The sequence below is a fragment of the Tupaia chinensis genome, unplaced genomic scaffold (assembly GCF_000334495.1).
Source record: "Tupaia chinensis unplaced genomic scaffold, TupChi_1.0 Scaffold143584_1, whole genome shotgun sequence".
NCBI classification, from domain to species: Eukaryota; Metazoa; Chordata; class Mammalia; order Scandentia; family Tupaiidae; genus Tupaia; species Tupaia belangeri.
Window position 1 is genome coordinate 7,251,722 of NW_006203430.1, and position 11,367 is coordinate 7,263,088.

The window sequence follows — 11,367 nt, forward strand, 5'->3', positions numbered from 1 at the left end:
CTGCTCCTAACATTAAGCTCCTTCTTTTGCAATTCAATCCTTCTTAAATGGTCCTGTGAATGCTTTGTTCTCCACCACAGTCTGGAAGCGGCCATGGTCAAACTCGGAGGTGGTGTTGATGAACTGCAGGTCAATCTCCAGAGCCTACCACTCGGCTTAGTACCAGCAAGGACTTGTGGAGAATGAGCACTCGCTTCTTGGTTCCTACCACACAGCCTTTCAACATAACAAAGTCACTGGTCACTTCACCATAGTGGATAAAGCCACCCGGAGGGTTGATGCTCCTGTTGGACAGGTTGTAATTGGTGGAGGCTTTGTTCTTGATCAGCTTGCCATTCTTGATGAGGATGTTTTGGCCAGTCTTGTAGATCTTGTTGATCTCACTCCAGTGGTGGTAGCCTTTCTGCCCAGCCTGTGCCACAGAAAAGGCCACGTGGGTGGGATTCCATATCCCAACACAGGCAACCTTATGCAGGCCTCGGCGGGCTTTGCAAGCAGCTTCTTTGTCAGTGACTGGGAACCTCTTTGTAGCCTTTATCTTTTTTTTTTTTTGGAGAGATTTTCACTGTAGGGCGTGTGCGCTCGCCAGACAGACAGAGAGAGACATAGAGACAGAAAGCGAGAAATCACCCCCCAGAGGGGATGGTCACGCCGCAATCCCTTCTCCTCCATTCTCCTCTCGGGATCTTGGGCACGCACGCACACGCGCCCGGCGTGAGTTTTAAGCCACCGGTTCCGGGACACGAACCACGGTCGACTACGTGGGAGTCCAGCGACACAGCCATTACGCTAACTGCTGGTTCCCTTTGTAGCCTTTATCTTTGGCCACCCCGATAGTGTCAACCGTCTCATCCTGCTCAAACACTCGATTTACAGGGACCTGCTGCTCTAGTAGCTCCTAGACCCAGTTCAGCTTCTCAGCCATGATGCCTCCATTCACCTGGATCTCCATCAAGTGGGCCTTATGCTGGCGCAGAAGCAGGTGCATCTAGGTGTGGGCAATGATGCAGATAACCTGGCAGTACTTCACACTGCTAAAATCCTTCTCCAGGTGCTTCTTGCCGTCATTGTCCTGCCGCTTCTTGCAGTACTTGGTGAAGGCCTTCTTAGATTTATGCCAGTTCTCATAGAAACACCTCTTGGACTAATCACTGATATGCTCAGCAAAGATAGTCTTGAACGTCCAGAGACTTTGAGGGGTTTCCATGTAGCCCATAATGCCCATGAGCACCATGGGCAGCATCTCCACAATGGTCACGGCCTCCACAACTTCCTTCTTGTCCACCTTGGATCCTGGCCTATCCATTTCTTGCACAGTGTGGGTCATGCCAGCCTTGTAGCCCAGAAAGGCTGTGAGGTGCCCAGGCTTGGAAGGGTCATCCCCGGGGAAGCTCTTTACCTTCGATGCCTGTAGCTGTGCTTCCAAGGCAAAAAAACCCAGAGACCCATGTCTGGGAGCAGAGCTTCCTGGGAGACATCTCACTGCCAAAACCTGCTGGTCTCTGATTGCTTCTTTTTTTGTTTGAGAGATATTTTTCCTATAGGGCATGTGTGCTCACCAGAGATACAGAAAGTGAGAGCCGGGGCTTAGAATTCTCTGGAAGAAAGAGGAGTGAAGTGTGCGTGTGTGTGTGTGTGTGTGTATGTGTGTCGGGGTGCCAGTAGGTGTTCGCAGCCACCACTCTGAATTTTCTCGGGGGCTTTTTTGGTCTCATTTGTGAGACCATTTGTATTGTCCTTAATGATGGGGAAATAGGAAATAGCAGAAATGAAAACTGAAGATGGCAAAGTAGAAAAACATTATCTCTTCTTTGATGCAGAATCTATTTCAGGAAAGGTAAACTTAGCTTTTAAGCAACAAAGAAGCTAGAACACCAAGGAATTAGAATTGAATTTGTAGGTCAAATCGAACTTTTCAATGACAAGAGTAATACTCATGAATTTGTAAACCTATCGAAAGAACTAGCCTTACCTGCAGAACTGACTCAGAGCAGAAGTTACGATTTTGAATTTATGCGAGTTGAAAAGCCATGTGAATCTAATATTGGTGCCGATGTCCTCTTGAGCTATTTTCTTAAAAAAAAAAAAAAAAGAATTATTTGATTTTATTTATTCTTCATTTATTTTAATTTGACCAGAGAGAGACACAGAGAAAGAGAGAGGGAAATTGAGAAAGCAAGTCACCAGGTCCAGCACTTGAACTGTGGTGGCCAGTGGGGAGTGTCTAGCGCCTTGGCAACCACACCACCTGCTGGCCCCAGAAGACTGACAGACTTGGTAAAAGAGTATGATCTTATTGTTCACCAGCTTGCCACCTATCCTGATGTTAACAACTCTGTTAAATTGGAAGCGGGTATTGAAGATTGTCTACATATAGAATTTGAATATAATAAATCAACATATCATTTAAAGAATGTGATTGTCAGAAAAATGTATTTCTAGGACCAACAGTTAGCGTAATGGCTATGTCACTGGACTCCCATACAGTCGACCATGGTTCATGTCCCAGACCCAGTGGCTTGAACTCACGCCAGGCACGTGTGCATGCGTGCCCAAGATCCCGAGAGGAGAATGGAGAAGGGATTGCGGCATGGGCATCGCCCCTGGAGGGATGATTTCTTACTTTCTATCTCTCTGTCTCTCTCTCTCTCTGTCTGGCGCGCACACATACCCTATAGCAAAAACCTCTAAAAAATGTATTTCTTATTAGTAAGAATAAAACTACAACATATGGGGGGCCAACAGGTGGTGTGGTGGTTAGGGGTACTGGACTCCCAAATGGCAGACCATGGTTCAAGTCCTGGACCTGGCAGTTTGCTTTCTCACTTTCTCTCTCTATATCTCTCTGTGGCCAAATTAAAATAATAATAATAATAAAGTAAGATTAAAAAAGTTCTTTTAAAAAAGACAACACATGGAGTTACACCTGATCAAGAAAGAGGTCACAGGAATCGGACCCAATACCACAACAGAAGCAGAAAAAAATCACTAAATATGAAATAATGGATGGTGCCCCAGTAAAAGGTGAATCAATTCCAGGAAGGCTATTTTTAGCAGGATATGATCCAACTCCAGCAGTGAGAGATGTGAACAAAAAAATTTGAGTAAGGTACTTTTTGAAGCTACTTGTTGTTGAGGAAGACAGAAGGTACTTCAAGCAAAAGATCATTTTATGGAGAAAAGCTCCAGAAAAACTGAGAAAATACATGAGGACAGAAGTCTGACCGCTTTTTCCTGTTTCTAAAAATCACTTCCAGAGAGCCTGGAGTGAGTCATACCCATAGACCTTAACAGCAACTTTGGCCCTTTTTTGTTGGAGAAGTTTTTGCTATAGGGCACGTGCACTCGCCAGACGGACAGAGACAGAGAGACAGAAAGCGAGAAATCACCCCCCAGGGGGGATGGCCACGCCGCAATCCCTTCTCCACTCTCCTCTCGGGATCTTGGGCACGCACGCACATGCGCCGGGCGTGAGTTTTAAGCCACCAGGTCTGGGACGCGAACCGCGGTCGACTACATGGGAGGCCAGCGACATAGCCATTATGCTAACTGCTGTTCCCACTTTGGCCCATTTGATAACAGAAATCTTCCTACATCCTGTCCCTGACATAGTATCCCCTGTAATGGGTGAGTCACGCCCACAATCATTAACACCATCATTTTGACTCATTGATAACAGGACTCTTCCAGCATCCTGTCCTCGGGACAGTGTCTTGTGACTGACATACAAGCCCCCTTATCTGTTGTAAGGTACGCCCTTTACTAATTCTTTCCCCAAACTTACAAGCCCCGCTTCCACATGTCCCACCGTTTAGAGCCAGGTCAATGGAAAGTTCTTCCCTAAATTCTCTCACTCTCAAAATCAAATAAAAAGGAACCCCCTGAACCTGATCACCCCCAGAGAGAAGCTTTATTTTTTTTTTTTTTAAGAGGAAATGAGATGATGAGACATGTGGCCATTTTACCCCCCCTCACATTAAGTGACCGTTTGCTGCTACTTTCCAGCAGAATCACTGTGTATCTGCGTGTGCAGTTTACCTACGTTAGCATTTAGGATTTGTTAAAACTGTAAAATAATTTACATAAATATTTTGAAATATATATACACACGCATACATACATATATTTGGGTTTAAGGAATCTTTTGCCACATATGTGCAAATATTTTCTTGACTTCATAAATTATGTTTTCTGGGTAAAATCTCGGGATGGAGAACTCAGCACCTATGAAGCATGTAGTTACCTGGATCTGGACAGCTTCATGTTGATTAAACTGGAACTTTGGCTAGTTCAAACTTACATTTAAACTTACCCAGTTTTAGTTGTTTTTAACATTAAATTGAAGTCATTTCTTCAAAGTCTCTAAAAAAAAGGTTGCAATCAGGGAACCAGCAGTTAGCGAAATGGCTATGTCGCTGGACTCCCACGTAGTCGACCGTGGTTCGTGTCCCGGACCCGGTGGCTTAAAACTCATGCCGGGTGCGTGTGCGTGCGTGCCCAAGATCCCAAGAGGAGAATGAAGGAAAAGGGATTGCGGCGTGACCATCCCCCCTGGGGGGTGATTTCTCGCTTTCTGTTTCTATGCCTCTCTCTGTCTGTCTGGCAAGCACACGTGCCCTATAGCAAAAATCTCTCCATAAAAAAAAAAAGGTTGCAATCATCCATTCGTATGCATGAGGTTTGATCTCAAATACGTTAAATGTGGAGTGTTGGAACCAAAATGAAGCCTGCTGTCTGGAAACTACTTTCACTTAGGACTCACTGTTTTTTTTTTCTGTTTTTGTTTTTGTTTTTTAAGAATTATTTTATTTAACTTTTTAAATTTATTATTGTTATCATTATTATTTTCCAGTTTGATCAGAGAGAGAGACAGAGAAAGAGAGAGGAAGTGAGAAAGCAAGCCACCAGGTCTGAGACTTGAACTGTGGTCAGCCATGTGGGAGTCCAGTGCCTTTAACCACCATGCCACTTGCCAGCCCCAGGACTCACTGGTTTTGTACCTGTATTTTTAATACACTTCAGTACAGGTCTTGTCCATAACTTTATGAGTAAGCTAAATAACCCAGATTGCATTTCTTTAAATTTGTTTTACTACTCTGGCACTTTGATAAAATGGTCAGTAACTAACTTTATTGGCAGAAGTTTCCATGTGCCATGTGTTGGAGCATCTGCTTTAAATGTGATATCTATGCCTGGCAATGTTTTCCTTCATGTATGTGCTTATTCAGAGTTTCAAAATTTTAAAACGCCAGATATGTTCATGGTCATTTGCAGGCAGTAATATAGGAAATATTCAGAGATTTTGAAAACCAGTTGTATTTAGCCAGCAGCAAATTGTACAACTATGATGTATAAATAAAGAATCTTTTTAAAAATTATTTTATTTAACTTTATTTATTTACTTATTTATTTTAATTTGACCAGAGAGAGACAGAGAGAGAGAGAGGGAAAATGAGAAAGCAAGCTGCCAGGTCAGGAACTTTAACCGTGGTCAGTCATGTTGGAGTCCAGCACACTTAACCACCATGCCACCTACCAGCCCCTAAATAAAGAATTTGAAACAGAAAAAAGAGAGAGAGAGAGACAGAAAGTGAGAAATTACCCCCAGAGGATGGTCACGCTTCACTCCCTTCTCCTCCATTCTCCTCTTGGGATTTTGGGCACACAAGCACACACACCTGGGTTGAGTTTCAAGCTGCCAGATCTGGGACTTGAACCGTATCTCACCATGTGGGAGTCCAGCGACACAACCACAATGCCATCTACTAGTTCCTCTGATTGCTTCTTGACTTTTGCACTTGCTCCCACTTTTTGAGTGAAGCCTATAGGAAGTGGGGCCAGCTGCCCATTCTTTGGGCCTCTCTAGCACACACCTTGACCTCAGCAGGGGATTCCCTGGTCTTTGTTATATGTCCCACAAATTCAGGCCCTTAAACATATGCCTCCTTGGCTTACTGCTTAATGACTGCTGAGCTGTGCTACTGACGTAGCTCTGCATCCACATTTTAACTCCAGGAGAGATGGAGAATCCTTAGAATTGAACTTGGCTATTTCTGTGGACATGATAGGTCCTCAGAAAAATGTCCGTAGTTAGTCAAATGAGGGGTTAAACCATAAGAAAAGACATTCATATATGACTTCTAAATTGATATGCCAACTGTATTCCCATACTCTTTTTTTGGTTTCTAATTCTTCTATAAGAGAGAAAGGCACTCCCAGCAGGTCTTCATGTCATGATCCACCTCTAGCTCGGTCAGTCTAAACCAGGGCCTGAGTGCCACGCTCAGGCAGGTACTAGGATGTGAACCCAGGACATCTCCCATGTGAGTCCAGGTGTGTTACCTGAACCACCACTTGGCCCCTCCCCCCACTCGTCTTTTTATTGTAATTGCCGAAGGGTACAGGTATTTACCAGAAAGCGATGGAGAGCCAGGAGATGGGGAAGAGAGCAACTCGTAATGAGGTCACAGTCATGTCATGACCCCTCCTCCCTTTCTCCATTCTGTCAGGGTGTGCCCATGTGCATGTATGTGCCCATGTGCTTTTCAAGTCCCATATCTGAGATTTGAATGGGGGGGTTAGCCATGAGCAACCCAGTTCTCTTAACCACCAGGCCACAGGACTGGCTATTCTACTCTTACGAGAGACAGACAAAGATGAATATAATTTTGTCATTCTATCTGTCAAACACCCGTGTTCAACCTTTGAGCAGATGCTTATAAAACTGATTTGACATGACATTATATTTTCAAGCCATTTCTATTTTCTATTAATATTATTACTCTCTGGAAATATTCTGCAAAGGATATTTGGCTGGTTGCTTCTAAAATTCTAAATTATGACTTTCTCGGTTGTTAAGTAAATTTCCCATTCAGTCAAATTTCTGTCATGATAAACAGCCTCAAGAAAAAGTATAATCCAGGGACTGGCAGGTGGTGTGGTGGTTAAGGGCGCTGGACTCCCATATGGATGATTGTGGTTCATAGTCCCAGACTTGGCAGTTGGCTTTCTCACTTTTCCTCTCTCTCTCTCTCTCTTTTTCCTTCTCTGGTCAAATTAAAAATAAATAAATAAATAAAGTTAAATAAAGTAATTTTTACAAAACTTCACTTATAAAAAAATAAAAAGTAAAATACAATGAAGTGCTCAGAAATATCTTTGGAGCTGGCGGGTGGCATGGTGGTTAAAGGCACTGGAATCCCACATGGCAGACTGTGGTTTGAGTCCTGGATCTGGCTGCTGGCTTTCTCACTTTCTCTCTCTGTCTCTCACTCTGCCTCTCTGTTCAAATGAAAAATTATAACATTAAATAAGCTTGAATAAAGCTGTCTCTCACTCTGCCTCTCTGTTCAAATTAAAAATTATAACATTAAATAAGCTTGAATAAAATAATTCTCTTTTTTTTCGAGCTTTTTGCCATAGGGTGCATGCACTTGCCAGACAGAGACAGAGAGACAGAAAGCAAAAAATCACCCCCCAGGGGGGATGGTCACATCACAATCCCTTCTCCATTTTCCTCTCAGGATCTTGGGCACACACGCACACACGCCCGGCCTGAGTTTAAGTCACTGGGTCTGGGACTCGAACAATGATCAACTACATGAGAGTTCAGCAACATAGTTATTACGCTAACTGCTGGTCCCAAATAAAATAATTCTTTTTTTTTTTTTTGGAGAGGTTTTTGCTACAGGGAACATGCACTTGCCAGAGAGACAGAGAGAGACATAGAGACAGAAAGCAAGAAATCACCCCCCAGGGGGGATGGCCACGTTGCAATCCCTTCTCCTCCATTCTCTTCCTGGGATCCTGGGCACGCACGCACACGTGCCCAGCATAAGTTTTAAGTCACCAGGTCCAGGACTTGAACTGTGGTCGACCACATGGGAGTTCAGCGACATAGCCATTATGCTAACTGCTGGTCCCAACAAAGTAAATCTTAAAAAAAAAAAAATAAAATAATAAGAAAGAAAGAAAGAGCTTCAGAGGTTAGCAGGTGGTGTAGTGGCTAAGGCGCTGGACTCCCACATAATTGACCACAGTTTGAATCCTAGATTTGGTGGTTTGCTTTCTCTTTCCCGCTCTCTCACTGTCTGTCTCTGGTGAGCACATGTAGCTATAGCAAATTAAAATACATAAATAATTAAATTAAATAAGTAATTTCTTAAAGGATATAATGAAAGAAAGAACAGAAAGAAGAAAGGAAGAGAGAAAGAAAGAATGAGAGAGAGAGAAAGAACAAGAAAGAAAAAGAAAGAAGAAAGGAAGAGAGAAAGAAAGAATGAGAGAGAGAGAAAGAACAAGAAAGAAAAAGAAAGAAGAAAGGAAGAAAAGAAAGGAAAGAAAGAAAAGGAAGGAAGAAAGAGAGAAAAAGAAAAAAGAAAGAGAAAGAAAGACTGAGCTTCTGGAGCCAGGTGGTGGCATAGTGATGATGCAACTAGACCCATGTAGGAAGGGTCCTAGGTTTGCATCCCAGGACCTCCTTGAGCATGCTGGGTGTACATGAATACCCACTGATCCAGGGCTGCTGAGACAAGAGCTGGATTGTAGCATGACGGCCTTTCTGGGGGTACTTTTCTCTCTTTTCAGGCATTTCCTCTCGTGGAAGAAATAACTTTAAAAAAAATTTTGTTTTTAATTGTCAGAGGGCACATGCGCTCACTAGAGAAAGACAGAGAGAGGGAGATAAAGCATCCTGCCATGGGGCATAGTCATGCCATGTTCCCTTCTCCTCCATTTCTCCATTCTGTTGGTATCTGGGGCGCACATGCACATGTGTCTGGTGTGCTTTTAAAGCCTCTGGGACCAGGATTCAAACCACAGTTGTCCATGTGGGATGTAGTTCCCTTAACTACTAGGCTACAGGGCTGGTCCAATGAACTTTTTTTTTCTTGTTTTTTTAAATCTTTGCTATAGGGCACTTGCACTCACCAGAGAGAGACAGAGAGAGGGAAGTAAGAAATCATCCCCGGGGGGATGTCCACACTGCAATCCCTTCTACTCGCTTGTCTTAGAATTTTAGGCCTGCACACACATGCGTCCTACATGATTTTCAAGTCACTGGGTCTGGAATTCAAATTGCACAGTTGGCCATGGGAAATCTACCTCCACCTTTACCTCCAGATCATCTGGTGGCCCTAGCCCAATTAATTTTTTTTTCTTTTTTTGGAGAGGTTTTTGCTATAGGGTGCGTGCGCTCGCCAGACAGATAGAGAGAGACAGAGAGACAGAAAGCGAGAAATCACCCCCCAGGGGGTATGGTCACGCCGCAATCCCTTCTCCTCCATTCTCCTCTCGGGATCTTGGGCACGCACACACACGCGCCCGGCATGAGTTTAAGCCGCCGGGTCCGGGACTCGGACCGTGGTCGACAACATGGGAGTCCAGCAACATAGCCATTACGCTAACTGCTTGTCTCAGCCCAATTAATTTTAAAAAATAATTTTAATAAAAAGAAACAGCTTTGGGACCAGCAGATGGCATAGTGGTTATGTTGTTGGACTCCCCATGGCCAACCATGGTTCAGGTCCCAGACCTGGTGGCTTCAAAATCATGCTGGGTGTATGTGCATGGGTGCCCAAGATCTGGGGAGAAGAATGGAGGAGAGGGCGTGGCCATCCCTGCCCCCCCCCCCCGGGCATGATTTCTCACTTTCCCTCTCACTGTGTCTGTTTCTCTCTCTCTCTGGTGAGAACCTTAAAGGAAAATCTCAAAAAAAAAAAAAAAAAGAAGGAAAATCTAAAAAAAAAAAAAAAAAAAAAAGAATGAAACAAAGAAATAGGTTTAATCTCAATAGTTTTGAGGCACAAGAATTATTTTAATTTAATACCTTTTTAATTGACTACATTTTTAAGACAGGGTCTTGCTATGTTGTGATCGCTCTGCCTCAGCCTCCCAAGTTGCTGGGACTACAGTAACACGCCACCATGCCTGGGTTTCAAGGTGGGCCAGGGACAGAACCTGCCCTCCCCGTGACTGCTGCCTGCTGAGTGGCAGTGTCCAGCACACCTTACTGCAGCTGGACCTAACATCTTTCCTTTCTAAAATCTGCCTTACGTTCTTAATACATTTCATTAGTTTTCCTTTAAAACGTCTATGTCTGTCACCACAGTCTATATTTGGCATGAAGCGATTTCTCTGAAATGATAGTTTTCCGTGAAATGGCATTTTATCATTACAAGAGTTACTGTTGTTCTGCTTTTCTCCCATTATCTTTAAACCTTTTGCTGAGTCTCATTAAATAATCTGTTCCAAACATCTACAGTTTCAAATTTCTTGAAAGTGGAAAAAAAAAAAAATAGAACCCCACAAATTTTCTTAAAGGAAGAAATCTGAACTGAAGTTATAGGAAGTCTCACTCTGCAGTTCTGTGTGTCGACCTTGGTGGACCCAAGCCATGTTCTCTTTTTTCCTAGGCTTAGAATCATCTCATTGTACTTCCTATGCATCATTTTTCAGTTATGATTTCCCTAAATCTAATGGGGTTTCGATAAGCTATGAAATTGTACAATTTATTTTAAAAAAAAAATAAAATTCAGCATGGGAGGAAAAGGCCAGAATCCAGAATTGCTCATATTGACAAAATAACGTAAGTTTTAAAAAGTTACCCATCTGTTTTTCCCATGAAAGAGAGAGAGAAAGAGGAAAAAGAGAAAAAGAACGCCCAACAGGGTCTTCAAGATGTAATCCACCCCCAGCCACATCCAGCTGGGAACACGGGCATGCATGACCAGTGTACAGAGAAGCCCCAGGATGGGGACCCAGAACCTTCTCATGTGGGCTCAGCTGTGCCACTGCTACACCACTGACTGGCCACAAAATACTTTTTGCTAGACAGAATTATTTTTAATAGTTTATTTAACTTTATTTTTACGACTATTATTATTATTTTTCAGTTTGATCAGACAGAGAGAGAGAGAGAGAAAGTGAGAGAGCAAGTTGCCAGGTCCAGGACTTGAACCATGGTTTGCCATGTGGAAATCCAGTGCCTTTAACCACCATGCCACCTGCTGGTCCCGATAGACAGAATTTTTAATTATAAAAGTCGACACATGTGAGTTGCAAAAATTTCAAACAGAAAAGAAAGAACAAACAGATTAAAGCCCTGAGGGGCTCCTATTCCCATCCACATCCCCAAAGTAACACTTTGGAGTGATTCTTTCCAGCACATGTGTGTGGGCACGTGTGCACATGCATATAATTTATCGATCACATTGTATGCCTTGGTACTAAACTTTCTGTTTAATTCACAAAATTCAAGGACATCTGCATGTCATTTAAAAATATCTTCTGAAAAATTAATTCTGCAAATTTTATTTTTAATATATTTTTATTGCCAGAGGGTGCATGTACACACCAAAGAAGAGAGAG

At 43.1% G+C, this 11,367-nt stretch overlaps 2 pseudogenes; one reads left to right on the top strand and one right to left on the bottom strand.

Moving 5' to 3' along the window:
- Window positions 1-12: 12 nt before the first annotated feature.
- Window positions 13-1,474, bottom strand: LOC102497790 (60S ribosomal protein L3 pseudogene; annotated as a pseudogene).
- A 191-nt stretch (window positions 1,475-1,665) lies between these two features.
- Window positions 1,666-6,459, top strand: LOC102498190 (vacuolar protein sorting-associated protein 26A-like; annotated as a pseudogene).
- The last annotated feature ends 4,908 nt before the right edge of the window (window positions 6,460-11,367 follow it).